The sequence below is a fragment of the Geotrypetes seraphini genome, chromosome 3 (assembly GCF_902459505.1).
Source record: "Geotrypetes seraphini chromosome 3, aGeoSer1.1, whole genome shotgun sequence".
In the NCBI taxonomy this organism is placed as follows: Eukaryota; Metazoa; Chordata; class Amphibia; order Gymnophiona; family Dermophiidae; genus Geotrypetes; species Geotrypetes seraphini.
Genome location: NC_047086.1, coordinates 191,542,597 through 191,560,311, shown reverse-complemented (window position 1 = coordinate 191,560,311; position 17,715 = coordinate 191,542,597). Strand labels below are relative to the sequence as shown.

The 17,715-nt window shown below is 43.4% G+C and overlaps 1 protein-coding gene across 3 annotated transcripts in view; it reads right to left on the bottom strand.

Annotated features, from left to right (window-relative positions):
• PDE1B (phosphodiesterase 1B) overlaps window positions 1–17,715 on the bottom strand; it is a 657,058-nt gene that overhangs the window by 336,594 nt on the left and 302,749 nt on the right. The gene's annotated exons all lie outside the window — the stretch shown is intronic.

Sequence of the window (17,715 nt, the reverse complement as noted above, 5' to 3'; positions counted from 1 at the left end):
GTCAGCCACTATTGAAAACAGGATACTAGGTTTGATGGACCTTCAGTCTGTCCCTGTTTGGCAATTCTTAAGTTCTTATGTAAACATCTATATTGTATCTCCCTCTTCCACTTTTGTGGAGAGGGACCACATCCACCCTTCTCTAGTCCTCTGGTACCACTCCCAACTCTAGAGAAGCTTTGAAAAGATCAGCCAGCGGAGCCGCCAGGATTTCCCTAACTTCCCTCAGTACCCTCAGATGTACACCATCTAGCCCCATTGCTTTGTTCACCTTTAGTTTAGCTAGCTCCTCACAAACCCAATCCTCTGAAAATCTATTAGGGTTTACCACACCTCCATCCCTATTTGCATTTGTCTTCTGCAGTCCTATTCTCGGTGCTTCAGCTGTGGACACAGAACAGAAATATTTGTTAAGCGATTCAGCCTTATTTTGATTGGCTTCTACATATTTCTACCCTTCACCTTGGAGTAGGGTTACCCGGTTTTCCGATCATAAAATCTGGACCCATGGCCCCGCCCCAGGTCTGCCCAGTTCTACCCAGGCCTGCCCTGTACCATCCAAGTCATGCCCAGCTCCATCCCCCAACCTCTTCTCATGCTCAGAGCTGCATTGGGAGGGCATCTGTGCATACGCAGATGTGACGTGATGACATCGCACACAAAGCGCTGGGTTTTGAAAAACCGTCTGGACGCCCGGACAGTCCTCTAAAAAGAGAGCATGTACAGGTAAATATGGACGTGTGGTAACACTACCTTTCAGTCTCACAATGCCAATTTTGCACTTCTTCCTATCACTAAAAAATGCCTTGTCCCTCCATTTTACTGTGTCGTCTATTTTTTTTTTCCATTTGCATCTTTGCTTTCCTGACCAGCCACTCTTAATTTTTCCAGATATTTCTACCTGGCTTCCTCTTTCTGTGATCATTTGTAGTGTATGAAAGCTAACCTCTTTTTCCTTATCTTCTCAGCTACTACTTTTGAGACCCAAAGTGGCTTTCTTTTCCTCTTACTTTTACTTACTTTCCTTACAAAATTGTTTGCTGAATATTGTGGGCTAGATGCATTTACTTTAAAAACAATGCACTAAATTTATTTCCTGAGATTATGTCATATTCCTAATTTTGTTTGTAACAAATTTTAAAATTTGTACTACACCTGTCTTAATATTAGACCATGTGGTGATCACTGGATGCCAAATGATTACTCCCCCATTTGTAAGTACTAAGACCAGTATGGCTCCATCTTGCATGGGTTCTATTAACAACTGCTGGAACAGCTATCCTTGTAGAGAATCCAGGATCTCCCTACTTCTGAAAGACCCCGCAATAGGGATACCCCCAATCAACATCTGGCATGTCAAAAATCAACATTTTGTAATACTTTCCCTTTTACAGCTATATTCTGAATGTCTACTATTAAATCTCTGTCCACTTCTGTCTTTGAAGGATGTCTGTATATCACACCATTCCCTCTTTCCAGATTGAGCCTCTTCCTTATCCTCCAGATCCTGCAATTGTATAGCTTTAATACAATTTATATGTTAAAGATCATATTAAAGCTACACACAAGGTACACTGCAAGACTGTCAGATTATAGCCCAGGATAACTATATCCCAGACATGGTTTTCCATGAATCATGTCTCTGTGGCTGCCACTAAATCCATCTCAGTCTATTCCATCACAGCTTCTAGATCCAGAACCTTGTTCTCCATACTTTGAGCATTAGCGTATACTGCAGACTCCCTTTCCCATTTGTGTAGAGGTATTTAGTGATTCACTTCCCTGAGTGCTTAAACTCACATGGAGGCTTTGATCACCCTTTTCCAATGATTCTAATTTAAATCCCTTTTCAGTAGGTTAAGACACTTCTTCCCTTCTTTGATATATGCACACCATCCTTACTCAGCAGCCCTTGGAAAATCATCCCAAGGTCTAGGAAGTCAACATTCTCTCAACACCACAATTCACGCAGCCATGCATTCATCTCCATGCATTCATCTCTGCCCTGGCTTATATCTTTGACAGGGAAGATTGACGAGAATGCCACTTGCGCACCTGACTGCTTCACCTTCTCTCCCAGAGCCACAAAGTCACTTTGGATATGTTCAGAGGGGTAACACTGGACAGGGAGACATACTGATGAAGGAAGAAGGGCATGTATATTTTGGAGTATAGTAATTGAGATGCCTGCACATTAACTTTCAAAGAGCAAGGAGGGATGCTGGGAAAGACAGTCAGTTGTGGTGATACATCAAGTATAGAGTGTTAATGAAGAAAAAGAAATATTTTTTTCACGCAACTGATGATTAATGGCATGTCTTTATAAATATTTCTAAACAACTTGGTTCTCTCATTCCTATTCACCTATCCAACTTCAAGAAAGCAAATAAAAGCTGTACAAGTATTTTACTTCTGTCTGGTATTTCCCACTATCACCTCCTTCTCCTTGCAAGAAGTTTGATTTGGCGGTATAACAAATTTTTAATACACTTGGAAGAACTTGATTTTTTTGTTTTGTTAATCTTAATTCATTTTTAAAACTCACTATAAGTGTATCACATAATACAAACATTTATACTTTAACATCACTTAATATATCATCAAATTCTAACTAGCATCAAATATCCCCCCTCCTTTAAACCCAACAGTTATTCATAAGCAAAAGAAATCATAAAATATTCCCACCCACCCCATCCCCATCCCACCCTGGACGTGTATGAACAAAAGGGAAGAACTTGAACCATTTCATCCAGTGCCAGTCCCTCACCCCTACTTCTGAGGAAACCTTTCACAAGTGTTAAATTATAACCTCACAACCATGTGGTGTTTCTGTTATGGCTCACCCAGTAGGAGGGGTCAGGATACTGAAGCAGAAAGTAGCCACCAGTAACAAATGAGGAGGAGGAGGAGAGCCCAGACTCCCCCCCCACCCCCCATATGAAGGCCATGCTAGAAATAACCATACGTTGAGGTTTTCATCAACATTTTTGCTAATAAGGGAAAGGGAATGGGATTTCATATAGCACCTTCCTGTGGTTACAATCAAAGTGGTTTATATATTATATACAGGTACTTATTTTGTACCTGGGGCAATGGAGAATTAAGTGACTTGTCCAGAGTCACAAGGAGCTGCAGCAGGAACTGAACCTGGCTCTTTGGTTATCAGACCACTGCACTAGCCATTAGTCTATTCCTCTACTCCGCTGGGCTATTTTACCACAGGGTTTCAAATGCATTAAATGGGTCCCTGTTCTTAAATAACCAAACGTAACAATAACTCACATTAATAACTTACACACACACACACCCCGCCCTTACAGTCTCCACTTTGGGTCTTGAAATAAATCTTTTTCCGTAACCCTTACATCTCCTAGGGAGAGCCCAAGTTACAATTATAAGATGATGAAAATGTGGAGTTTATTAATAGATGTTTTAGGACAATGGAACACATTAAGCTGTGGTTTGTTTCATAAAATTGAAAAATAATATATACAAAGTACCATATTTGCCGGCATATAGGACGCACTTTTTTTACCCTCAAAATATGATTAAAATATGGGGTGCGTCTTATGTGCCAGTAACTCCCCGATTTGCTGGTGGCAGTGCTTTCTCTTCTCCCCCCTTGCGCAGCATGTTTCCATCCCTCCTTCCCATCCTGCACAGCAGAACCCCGACGACCCTACCACCGCCAGGCCGACATACCTCTGTTTCAAACTGCAGCAGCACTGAATAGGCTGCTTCGCTACCTCCCCGCTGGAGCATTCCCTGTGCTGCGTCAGTGATGTCATCAGTGATGTGGCACAGAGAAGGGCCCGGCGGGGAATGCTGCGAAGCAGCCTGTTCAGTGCTGCTGCAGTTTGAAATAGAGGTATGTCAGCCTGGCGGTGGGAGGGTCATCGGGGTTCTGCACAGGATGGGAAGGAGAGATGGAAAGATGCTGTGCAAGGGGATGGGTTGGCGGGGTCATCGGGGTTCTGCTGCACGGGGGAATGGCTTCGTATTACCGTATCTGTTCCACAAAGATCTCAAGACTTTGGGCTCCTTTTACGAAGGCGCATTAGGGTCTTAATGCATGGAATAGCGTGCGATAAATTGCCCTGCACGCTAGCCGCTACTGCCTCCTCTTCAGCTTGTCTGCGGTGTTCTTTGCTCACATGTTTAAAGACAATAGACTGTTTTTAGTCCAATTCTTTATATGTGAGGTTGCAAACCATTGGACCCCTGAGGAAGGCGTGTTCGCCGAAACACGGACCGTGTAGGGTCCGGTTGGATTTTTATCACAGTATTTTTTATCATTGTACTTTTTTAATTGAATTTTCATGGTTTTATATGTCAGTGTTTAATAAATTATCTCCAGAACATCTGTATCCACAGTTTTTGCTTTTGTTTTCATCGGTGGATTGTTTTCACTGTGGATCATTGGGTCTCTCCATTTTTCTTTGTTGTGCTGTAATTTGTTTAAAAATGTAGAAAAGTATTTATTTTCTTAAAAATGTATGCAAAAAAAGGGGGTGCGTCTTATACGCCGCTGCATCCTATATGCCCAACACTACACTCAATGTATATGCCAAAAATCCTAAAATAGTAACAACAAAGAGGCACAACCAGTCACAACAGGGTTTGGATGGGGGACGCCCAGGGTAAGCTACAGTCCTAGCCTGCAACAGCTCCACTTGAGAAATGAAGGGCGCTCTCAGTGTGAACCATCAGCAATGGGAGCAGAAGCTCCGATACTTCACTTCTGGGTTGAGGCGGGAAGCCTCCACCACCACACCATCATTGAGCCCCCTATGTGTATATAATGAAAAACACCTGCAATAAGGCCCTAAATAAATAATGCAATCTAAGCAACCCCGTGAGCAAATCAAACTCAAACGGTGGAATTATAACCTGAGTGACCCCCACACAAACCCTGCCAGCCGAAACCCGCCAAGCTAGAAATAAAGCAATAAAAAACAATATCAAAAAATGCTCAAATTCAATCACAAATAATACTTATCTGAACCAAACTACCACGAATGAAAACGCCAGGAGCCAAAGTTCAACCACGCTGGTTTCGGGGAGGAGCCCTTCTTCAGGAACCTAGCCCCCGACCACAAACCAAAAAGCAAAGAAAAAATGCAAAAACGCGAAGCGTCCCGCCGTCCCGCTTCGCGTTTTTGCATTTTTTCTTTGCTTTTTGGTTTGTGGTCGGGGGCTAGGTTCCTGAAGAAGGGCTCCTCCCCGAAACCAGCGTGGTTGAACTTTGGCTCCTGGCGTTTTCATTCGTGGTAGTTTGGTTCAGATAAGTATTATTTGTGATTGAATTTGAGCATTTTTTGATATTGTTTTTTATTGCTTTATTTCTAGCTTGGCGGGTTTCGGCTGGCAGGGTTTGTGTGGGGGTCGCTCAGGTTATAATTCCACCGTTTGAGTTTGATTTGCTCACGGGGTTGCTTAGATTGCATTATTTATTTAGGGCCTTATTGCAGGTGTTTTTCATTATATACACATAGGGGGCTCAATGATGGTGTGGTGGTGGAGGCTTCCCGCCTCAACCCAGAAGTGAAGTATCGGAGCTTCTGCTCCCATTGCTGATGGTTCACACTGAGAGCGCCCTTCATTTCTCAAGTGGAGCTGTTGCAGGCTAGGACTGTAGCTTACCCTGGGCGTCCCCCATCCAAACCCTGTTGTGACTGGTTGTGCATCCTATATGCCGGCAAATATGGTATATAAACTTAACAAAGTGTTCTTCTTACCAGTGATTGAGAAGGAAAAAAATGGCACAAGTTTAATAAATGTATATTCTTGTGGTATATTTAATTGTACCCATAGAAAGGCAGTATATCAAATCCATGACTCTATAAGAAAGGGAAACATTTTTGTAGGTAAATAAGTAGCCTAAATTTTGATTATTTTAATCAAATTAAACATCTAAGATTTCCCAGTTACCAGTGTCAAAAAACTGATGTGATATGATGAATCTAGAAACTATACATGCCTACCTGACCAAAAAAATGTAATATATCGAACTATAACTCCAAATGTGAATTTTCTATAAACTGCCCAATGGCAAAATTGACAGACTAGGTTATAACGTACGTCTAGCAGTGCTATAGAAATGATAAGTAGTAGCAGTAACGAGTTATTTTGTAAAGTTTCAACTACAACTTGAGGACCTTTCGACTGATAATTCACCGACATCTAGCCAGATACAACATTGGCTGCATTTTTGAAAGGCTGAGCATTTGGCAAGCTTTTCACGTTCTAAATATTTTCTCTCTCTGGGAATTTTGCTAAAGATTCTTGAATGGTGTGAGTGTTAAGCTTTATCAGTGCTTTGTGGAAAGCTTTTCACAGCTGCAGGGATGTAGACAATAGACCTTCACAAAAGGAAAGAGATGAAACAGGTTTTAAAACTATCCTTGGCGTACAGGAGAACAGAACAGGGAGTTTAAGTGGGTGCTGCAAATACCTTTGGCTGCCTTTGTGATGTATACAGTGAGGTTTAAAGAGCAAATTTCAAACTGGGGATTTTGTTATTATTTCTAAAGTCCATAATTTATTTTCAAATTTAGTCTTGAAATGGAGCAGGGCTTTTTTATCCTGCAAGCACTTGATAGCACCTGATTTTTTTGCATTAGCCCTTAGAAAATAACAAGAGGGGAGGGAAGAACTGGCTAGAGAGAAAAGTTAGTTAGGTACTAGTCTTTAAGCCCGTTACATTAACGGGTGCTAGAGTAGATGTCTGTCTGTCTGGGTATTTTTTTTCTTTGTCTGTTTCTCCTTGCACGCTGCCTGTCTGTCATTTTTTCTGTCTGTGAATCTCCCTGTGTCCTTAGTGCCCTCAGTGCCTCCTTCCTATGTCCTTAGTGCCCCTTCCTATGTCCATAGTGCCCCCAGTGCCCCTTTCTATGTCCTTAGTGCCCCCCAGTGCCTCCTTCCTCCCCTCACCCCACCTCAAATGCCAGCCTGCCTGCCTCCCATCCCCCTTCCATTGAAACCCCCCCCTGATGCCAGCCTGCCTGCCTCCCATCCCCCTGAGCAGCATGTTCCCATGGAAACCATCCCACCCACCCCCGATGGCAGCCTGCCTGCCTGCCATTGAAACCCCCCCACCCCCCTCCGATGCCAGCCTGCCTGCCTCCCATTCCCCTTCTATTGAACCCCCCCCGATGCCAGCCTGTCTCCCATCCCCCTGAGCAGCATGTTTCCATGGAAACCACCCCACCCACCACCCCGATGCCAGCCTGCCTGCCTGTCTGCCTTACATTAAAAAACCCCTCCCCCACCGATGCCAGTCTGCCTGCCTGCCGCAGCATGTTTCCATGAAACCCCCCCCACCCCCCTCCGATGCCAGCCTCCCTGCCTGCCTCCCATCCCCCTTCCATTTAACCCCCCATGCCAGCCTGCCTCCCAAAAAGAGCTGCCTGGCATAAGGATTATAACAAAGCAGCCCCAGCTCTTCTCCTTTCAAATACAAAAACCATCTTGTCAGCTCTTAGCACTGCTTGTAGCATCTCCTTCCCCACCGCAACCCAGCAACTGAAGCACAACGAATGGGGCTAGGCCGCACTCACCCAGGGGGGTGACTGGAGGATGGGGAGTCCCCACACTGACTCGGCCCAGCCTGAAGAGCTGGCCGAAGCACAGAAATGAATGTTCTTGTTCTTGTTCGGTTCCCCTTTCCCTTCCCGCGGGCTGGCCTGCTGCTGCCGAAAGTTTTTTTAAAGTAAGGGAGCCGTTTTCAAAGCCGCCGCCGCCGCCGCGGCTCCTCTCATGAGCTGCACTTGCGTCGGAAGATGAGAGAGGAGCCGCCGCGGCGGCGGCCTTGTGGGTCCTGTAGTCCGAAGCTCGATCTGACGCGCTTGTGCAAATTAGAGGGACTGAAGGGGACGGAGAAAAACAAAAGAGTAGTTCGCGGATGCTGGGAATTAAGGCTGGGGAGTCACGCATGCGCACTTCTGCAGTCACAGACCTACTGATCACGGAAGCACGCAGATAGGAGTGCGCATGCGCGGCTAGAGTTTTATATTATAGGATGGTATATTCTAGTCTCTCCCTTTCCCTTCCTAATCTCTGCAGGATGCTATCTAGAAGAAGAGAAAGGGAATGGGGACTTGTATACTGCCTTTTTGTTGCTTTGGCATTTCAAAGCTGACTTCAAAGTGGTGGGCTCTGGAGGATTAAGGGCTAGATTCACTAAAGATAGCGACTCAATCGCTGTTGGGCGATTTTCTGGCTGATTTTCAAACAGCGATTGATTCACTATCAAGTTTGCATGCAAATTATTTGCACGGAGATGCAAATCATTTGCATGCAAACCCACCGACTGCAACATGCGCAGAGCCCTGACAGTAGTGACAGGAGAAGCAGCCTCCTGTCACTGCTGTCTGGGCTTCTGCTTTTTTTTTTAAATGGGACAGATGTTCTGTGCAACCTAAACACGCATCATTAAAAAAGCCCTCCCCCACGCTAGCACCCCTGAGCTACCATCCCCCCCCCCGAACCTAAAAAAAACAGCAGGAGGGATGCCCACTCCCTCCTGCCACTGCAGTGCCCCTCCCCTCCCCGGTGCCCGTACCTTTATGTTTGAAGCAGGAGGTACTGAAAACACCTTCTGTTCTACCTCTGGTCGTCACGCCACTGTACCTTAGGCCCTGCCCCAGTACATCATGTGATGCATGGGGAGGGGCTTAAGGCCCTGACTGGCTCAGACGTCTTAGGCTCCTTCCTTGGGAGGGGCCTTACAGGGAGGAGCCCAAGGCATCTGAGCCTAAGGAAGTCCTTACTTAGCCGTTTGTTATAGTGTGGATAGTAAAAAAGTATTTTATTAGAAGTAACTACTGATAAAGTTCCCTGGTTAGCTTACCAAAAAGCCGAGCTGTATCTGAAAACCTCATTTCTTATACTCAAACCAATTTCATAACTGAAAGGAGTAAGTCGTTGCTTAATAAAGATTTGTTCTATAAGCGCAGAATGAGGCTTATGGCATAAAACTCATAATTTCTGTTAATAATACAATACTTTCCTATATGCAAGGCTCCTGTTGTGTTATTTTCAAAAACAACAAAAAGCATTTACAAATGATTCCAGTGTTAATTCAGTTTTGTTTCAGGTCTTTGAGAGGAAGGGCCAACATATCAAAATATTTATGCCATGAAGTCTATACATTTAAACTGTTGTGTCTTACACACGGATGTCTAAAAATAATAAGACCTGAATAAAAAAAAATAAAATGACAAGAAGAACTAAAATTAAAATTTAGACACAGACTTAAAATTTGAATACCTGAACGTAGGAGATATTGATTTTTCTCCTGAAATCTGAGGTATTGGCTCAGCTCTCAAGACAAATGCATTTAGCCTGTTTAGGCTGAGACATAATTAAAAAACTGACAATTTTGGCTCTGAAACATCCGGCAACACGGGTTTGGAATAAACTGAAATAGATTTTCTTTTTATTTCTGCTTATACCATTTTCTTTCCTATATTTTTATTCTGTGTTCCAAATTGTATAAAAGTTCGGACAAACGATCAAAAATAAACAAATTGTGCGGGTCGGAAAGAGATATAGGGCGTGCACACCGCTGGCACTTTTTAAAACCCGGTGACGGGGGCATGAATGGAAAAACGGCTGTAGCAAAATCGAAGCCCGAGGCTTCGATGGTGCCAACAGGCCCCGCTGGGGCCGACCACAAAAAAACGAAATAAAGTAGTTTTTTTTTTTTTTTTAACACGAACAAATTAAAATGAGAAAAGGAAAAAATTCTCGAAGAGAAAAAACGCGCGAGCGGGAAGGTGAAAATACTTGAAAAAAATTTCCAACAGCCGTTGGAAACACGCGTCTTCTTAGCTCCGCGGAAACTAAGAAACTGGGGACCGCGCGCCTCCGTCGGGCGGGAAGGCACTCGCGCACGCGCGATGCGGCCTAGCTAGAACTTTCTAAAGTTCTTAGAGTGCAATCACTCTAAAATTGTCCGTACCGGGGCTCCGTCGGTGCCGTCACCCATCAGTCAAGAATATGCTGCCTGCTTGTCCTGGGATAATGCCCTAATCCCGCTCCCAGTCCCACCCTAGCCCTGCCCCCCATTGTCTGCTCTTGTCGGGCAGGAAGGAAATCAAAGTGGAGGACATGTCCGGTGAAATCCGGATGTCTGGTAACCCTACAAATATGACTTCGCAGAATTCCACCATCTTGTGTTCTCTAGTGTACAAATATATCCATTCGTGCAATGTGCAATATCTCGTGCTTATGGGTCTGACTTAACTCGGCTTTTTCATAGAAAAGACTAGATATACTACTGGCCAAAATGAAATAGTACAGTGGAAAACTATTTCCTTGAGGAGTCCAAACACGATTGATGTGCTAACATGGCCCCAAGAACAGGAAGCATTTATGTCCTCTGAAATAATGGGTTTGCCCCAATAGCCTCTGTAGCTAACAAAATATAATCAACATCTGTTTTATTAAGCCTTAAATGGTCTCAACAACCACCCAAAAGAGATTTAAAGTCAGGGGCAGCTAAAGGTTCTAAAAATCATGTTGTATTAGGCTTCCAACAGAGAGAATAATGAAAGAACCATATGAAGAAAAATAAACAGAAAGAAAATACCAGCACTGTTAGGTACAGTATTGCCTGAAATAATTTAAAAGGGCACTTCAGAAGATTGTTTTTAGACAAATAAAAAAATCAAATTCCCATTGACAGGCTGCATGGCAAATGACTGCTCCATTACATCCCCAGTTACAGTTGTATACTACCATTTTGCAACAAAATACACACCCCATAGAGAGCAAATTCAAAAGTTATTACTTTTTTGCTTTCTTCCTTGTTTTTGTGTCTGCTTGAACCTATGAGTGAATATTGTTGTGTATAGGCATGCTTAGAAAGCTGTTGTGAAAGAGAAAATATTTCTAGCTCAATCAAACCCACGCTGCTCCTTGTGACCCTGGGCAAGTCACTTAATCCCTCCATTGTCCCAGGTACATTAGATAGAGTGTGAGCCCACCAGGACAGACAGGAAAAAAAATGCTTGTGTACCTTTCCATTGCAAATGCAAGCAGTGTCTCACTTCCGGTTCACCACACAATTGTTTCCCACGTACATACCTTTATAGGACCCCCAGGGACCCCTGAAGAAGACTTTTTGTCGAAACGCGGACCGTGTTGGGTCCTGTATCCCTAGCGGACTAGGTCCTTTAAGGCTCTTATGTGGATGATTTACTTTTATGTGGATGGAATTATTTTATGTGGATGATTTTAGTGTACCTTTGGAACTTTGATACTTTCAAATAAAGTCCATTTAGGAACATCGTCACTCCACAGAGTTTTTTGGTTTTCTCTGGATTTTCTTCTTTGTGGATATTTTGGGGTCAATTCCTTTTGTTTTTTGCGTGTACCTGAATAAACTCATGTATACTGTTCTGAGCTCCACTGGGAGAACGGTACAGAAAACTGAATAAATAAAATAAAATAAATATTTAGAAAGAAACAAACTTTATAAGTGATTAATTTCACCTCCAAGAAGTACCTAATACTATATGCACCTTTAATGGCAAAGTGAATCTCACCCACAGCTTTGACTAAGAGACCTACCACTGCCTCATACTCAGGTCCAAAGCAGCATACAGACTCTGTTCTCAACATCTCACAGTGAGAAACACAAGCAGTGGCTCTTAAAACATGCAGGAGCTCATTCTGAGCAGATATGTAGTCACATATGCTACTCTCCGTCCTAGATACAGCATGAGTCCTGGAAATGAGGTAATAAATCGTCAGCATATAGGGGACAGATAGGAAGGCCTTGCTTTCTGCAACATACACATTGCTCTAGCACCTCTACCTCTTCCTCCGCTTGACCCTCCTTCTTGAGTCCTTCTACCTTCTAATGAGACTAACCCAGCTTTTCTTTAGGCCATATGTTTATAAATCTTCTCCCAGATCTGCAATGCTTTCACTGCAGAGCTTAATGTGCTGCACATTTTTGAATGTGTTGGCATGATTTGCACCCAAAAAGGCTGGAAAACACTGCGCTGATGCCCTAGATGGGACAAGGTTATACAGTAGAACAGAAAGGCAAGTAGACAAAACAGGTTATTGGTTTTAAGCACATAAGTCTGGTGTGAGGTGCTTACAGAGCATCCTCTCTTTGTCAGAGTCATTTAAGGAGTTAGAAAGAGAACTATATGTCCTGGAGGTTCTCTCCAAGCCCTTCCACAGCTCAAGATAATGAAGTGTCTGGCTGGATTTGTGTATCTTAGGGAACTGAAATTCCTAAACATAAATGTCATTCACATGGCTTCCACTAGGTCAGGGGTGTCAAAGTCCCTCCTCGAGGGCCGTAATCCAGTCGGGTTTTCAGGATTTCCCCAATGAATATGCATTGAAAGCAGTGCATGCACATAGATCTCATGCATATTCATTGGGGAAATCCTGAAAACCCGACTGGATTCCGGCCCTCGAGGACCGACTTTGACACCTGTGCACTAGGTACAGGACAGGTGGAGTTAGTTAGAAGTGCACTCCAGACAGCTCATTGGATGTTAAAGCACTGCTTCTGTTACACTGAGATATCTTTGCAAGATTTTGAAGATGCTTTGCCAGAGTGCTGTCATACATTGGATCAGTACCATATATACTCGAACATAAGCTGAGATTTTGGGGCCAAAAAAATGGGGGTCTCAGCTTTTATTTGGTCAGTGCCCACCTATCCCCTCCCAGACTTGTTGTAAGCCTCCATTGGGCCCGCCATATGACCTCGTGGGTTGGGCTGGGGCAGGAGGGATCCGTCCCATCTCCTGCCCAACTCTGATATTATTTTTACGTTTTTGAATCCCTGGTGGTCCAGTGATGTATTGGAGAACAAAAAATTGTGGAGAGTTGATGTGCCTGCCTAACATTCAAGATCTTGCATGGCATTCTTCCTCCTCTAAGTCCACTATCTTGGAATTCTACGAGACCTGACACTACCAGATCCATCCAAAAACTTAAACTATCTTTCCCCTCGTTAAAAGGCGTTATCTATGCTGGAAAATTAGGGAAATCTATTTTCTTCAAAATCACTGAGCTTTGGAATAACATTCCTGTCCTGCTGCAAAATCTGGGCTCCTTTCTCAAAAATGTAAATCTCGCTACCCTCTTTATAATCACTAATTCTTATTATGTTTTTCCTTCCCTATATTAAAGTTCCTGTAAACTGTGCTGAGCTCTATCTTTATGGAGAGGATGTAGTATAAACTTAAGGTTTAGTTTAGTTAGTTTTAGTTTAGATTGATCTATATATCATCTGTACTGATGACATGAATAACTAGGGATATGTATAAAGGCTTGATATAATCATGAAGCGCTTACACTGCCTTTTAATATTTTCTTTATTTCCTTATTGATCCCTACTTTTTTATTTCCTTTAAGTTCCCCTCAGTTTTGTGGGCTAAATTGTTGTAGAGACATAGGGCCCCTTTTACAAAGCTGTGGTAGTAATGCTGCCTTGGTAAAGACACTGAAGCCCTTTATATCCTGATGGGCTTCGGAGCATTTACTGTGCCAGCCCACACTATTGGGCTTGATTAAAGAGGCCTATAGTCTTTCTTTTTTCCTTTATACTTATTATTTTTCCTCTAATGTGATTGTAATGTGTGCTCTCACTGTATTTCTTATTTCAAGGTTTGTCTTCTTCGAGGGAGTAAACAAGCAGATAGACAAGGGCGACCTGGTCGACATTGTATATCTGGACTTTCAGAAGGCATTTGACAAGGTTCCGAATGAATGACTACTTTGGAACATTGCGAGCAATGGAATCGAGGGAGAAATACTCACGTGGATTAAAAACTGGCTGGAGCATAGGAAACAGAGAGTGGGATAAATGGGCAATACTCGGACTGGAAGAGTGTCACCAGTGGTGTGCCGCAGGGCTCGGTGCTTGGACCTGTACTCTTCAACATCTTTATAAATGATTTGGACATAGGTACGACGAGCGAGGTGATTAAATTTGCGGATGACAAGAAGTTAATCAGAGTAGTGAAGACACAGGGGGATTGTGAAGATCTACAACGTGACATAATCAGGCTCGAGGAATGGGCATCGACATGGCAGATGAGGTTCAACGTGGATAAGTGTAAAGTGATGCATGTCGGTATCAAAAATCTCAAGCACGAGTACAGGATGTCCGGGGCGGTACTTGCATAGATCTCCCAGGAAAGAGACTTGGGAGTTCTGATAAGTTGATGAAGCCGTCTACACAATGTGCGGCGGTGGCAAAAAGGGCGAACAGAATGCTAGGAATGATAAAGAAGGGGATCACAAACAGATCGGAGAAGGTTATCATGCTGCTGTACCGGGCCATGGTGCGCCCTCACCTGGAGTACTGCTTACAGCACTGGTCACCATACATGAAGAAAAACACGGTACTACTCGAGAGGGTCCAGAGAAGAGCGACTAAGATGGTTAAGGGGTTGGAGGAGCTGTCGTACAGCGAAAGATTAGAGAAACTGGACCTCTTCTCCCTCGAACAGAGGAGATTGAAAGGGGACATGATCAAAATATTCAAGGTACTGAAGGAATAGACTTAGTAGATAAGGATAGGTTGTTCACTCTCTCCAAAGTAGGGAGAACGAGAGGGTACTCTCTAAAATTGAAAGGGGATAGATTCCATACAAACGTAAGGAAGTTTTTCTTCACCCAGAGAGTGAAAACTGGAACACTCTCCCGGAGACTGTTATAGGGGAAAACACCCTCCAGGGATTCAAAACAAAGTTAAACAAGTTCCTACTTAACAAGGACATATGCTGGTAAGGCTAGTCTCAGTTAGGGCGCTGGTCTTTGACCAAAATGGCCGCCGCGTGAGCTGGGCATGATGGACCACTGGTCTGACCCAGCAGCGGCAACTCTTATGTTCTTATTAGCATAAAAAAGATTTCTATGAGGTGAAACCTCTGTAGAACTGACTTTACTGATTCAGAAGGTGACAAAGGTACTGCTGGAAGAGAAGCACATATCAGGCTTTCTGGCCATTTGCTTTAATAAAAAGACTTCTCCCAGGATGGGAGTATCAGATATATAAAATTATGGGTGATAAGGGGCTAGTGAATGTGGGTCATCTTATAACAGCAGAAGGTAATTTGGCTGATTTGACAACCTTCAAAGGATATATTTATTTATTTATTTCTATTTATATCCCGTTCTTCCAGTAGCTCAGAACGGCCTACAAGCAAACATTCACAGTGGTGTATATTTAGACAGTACAAAGATTATACAGTAGTTCAAGTACGGGGATTATACAGAAATTTAGGTACAGGTTAAGAATGGACTATGCAACAATTTAAGTACATGTTAAGAGATGACTATACAGTAATTTAAGTAGAGGTTCAGGATGGAGGGGGGAGGGTAGAAGGATGGGGGAGTTTAAGGGGTAGATCACAGTTGTCATTTTAGTTGAAGAGGAGGGTCTTTACCGCTATCCGGAAGGTCATCAATGAGTTCTGTGATCTGAGTTCTGGGGGGGAGTGATGAGGAGAGGTACTATTATGTTTAGCTGTAACTCTATCTGAAAGGTAAAGATGTTTGGGAGAGCCTGGTTGCCTCACTAACTCCTTATGAAGGCAACTAAGGGGCTTTTGTCTAAGTTATTAGCCCCGTTAGAACAAATAAGCTCTTTTTTATACTTGTGGGAAGAATGGCTAGAGTTACAAGGAAAGGATTTTGTTTGGCCAGATGTACTGAAGATGACAAATAGAGTTTCTTTTTGGGTATCCCTGATAGGAATTAATTATAGATTTCTTTATAGAACTCATCATCTAACCCCAGTAGGGATGTATAGAATGCAACGCACAGTTGTTGGGAGGGACTGCAGGCAGGTTGGGGACTATGAGCACATGTGATGGGGATGCCCTATAATACAAGATCTATGATGGGAGTTTACAAGATTTCTGGAGACAGCAACAAGCAGGAAGGTGGACGTCAGCCCACGGCTTATTGAAGGGGAAATGGGATGCTGGTTAGGTGGAGGTGATGAAGCTGTGGAGGACCCAAATGACACCCTGATTAACAGCATGCCCCCAAATCAGAGGTGACCATCTGGATAAGTGAGACCATGCCTATAAAAATAATACCAGTGGTTTTCAGAAATGCTGGGAACCCTATATGGAGTGGAGAAAACCTTAACATGCAGGACAGGAGGTCCAAACAATTACCTAATATCAGCAATCCCTACAAAACCTCAGAGTGTACTGTGTACCAGAATCAGGGGGAGGAGGGTGGACGGGATAGGAATGGTGGAGAGAGAGCTGATAAACAAACAAAATGTTATATACGAGAGACTATACTACTATTATTATTTCTATAGCGCTACCAGATGTACACAGTGCTGTACAGAGTCACAAAGAAGACAGTCCCTGTTCAGTTAGCTTACAATTAGAGAATGACACGGGGACAAATTTGTCCCTGTCCCCGCAGGAACTCAATTTCCCCACCCTGACCCTGTGAGTTTGGTCACTGTCTGTGCCCTATTCCTGTAAGCTCTGCCTTAACCGCACAAGCCTCGAACACATGATTTTAGAGGCTTGTACAGATGAGGACAGAGCTTGCGTGAATGGGGCAGGAGCAGGAACAGGAAAAGAACTCGCGGGGACGGGAAAATGAGTTCCCGCAAAGACGGGGAAAAATTTGGCCCCGTGTCATTCTCTACTTACAATCTAAACAGACAAGACAGACAAACAGGATGTCATGGATACAGTTAAGGGGAACGGTTAATCAGCTGGCTGGGTTGGAGGGCAGAGGGAAGTACAGGCCAAGCAAGCCATTGTAACATCACTGATGAGATTGGCTCTTATTGGTGGAATGAGGCATTATGACATCACAATCTCAGCTCTGCTTCCCAAAGACTGGAACTCTTCACACTACTACTACTATGAATTATTTTTATATCACTACCAGATGAACGCAGCGCTGTACAGTCACAAAGAAGAAATCAGTCCCTGCTTGAAAGAGCTTACAATCTAAACAGCCAAGACAGACAAACAGGATGTCATGGAAATAGTTAAGGGGAACGGTTAATCTGCTGGCTGGGTTGGAGGACAGCGGAGAGTAGGGTTATGGATTGAAGGCTATATCAAAAAGGTGGGTTTTCAATCTGCTTTTAAACAAGGTAAGGGAAGGTGCTTGGAGGACAAACTCAATTTATTCCAGGCATAGGAAATATGTGTTGAACTACATCATTTTAAAATACATAGAAGGTTTCAATGCTCATGTATTGCCATGTGGTTATTAAATTAAAACAAGGGAAAAAGGTATCACAAAACACAAACATACATACTTTTTTTTTTTCTTGTGTCTGAAATGTCGATATCCCAACTCTTACCAACCGGGATGACACTTCATATTCAAAGCCAAATTATTATATGCAATTATTTATCATGGCAATTCATTCCTCCTCCTGCTCCCTCCCCACAACACGTTAGAAGTGAAGATCCAAAAGCAAAGAGGAGAAACAGAACTTCTCTCGCCCCTCAGCTCACACAGTGCCTGAGAACTTGAGGTCCTGCTGCCTACCAGAAATAAGAAGGCACTAAGCACAGGCTGGGCCAACACCACTGAGGAAATGCTAGCCCGGAACAAGAGCCGCCAGCATGTTATAGAGGGCTGAACATTTACGGACTGTCTCTGGTTTAAATACAGTTCAGATCTGAAGTCCCAACATCAAAAACAAAACTCTACTGTTTGTTTTTGGCCAGATAATGG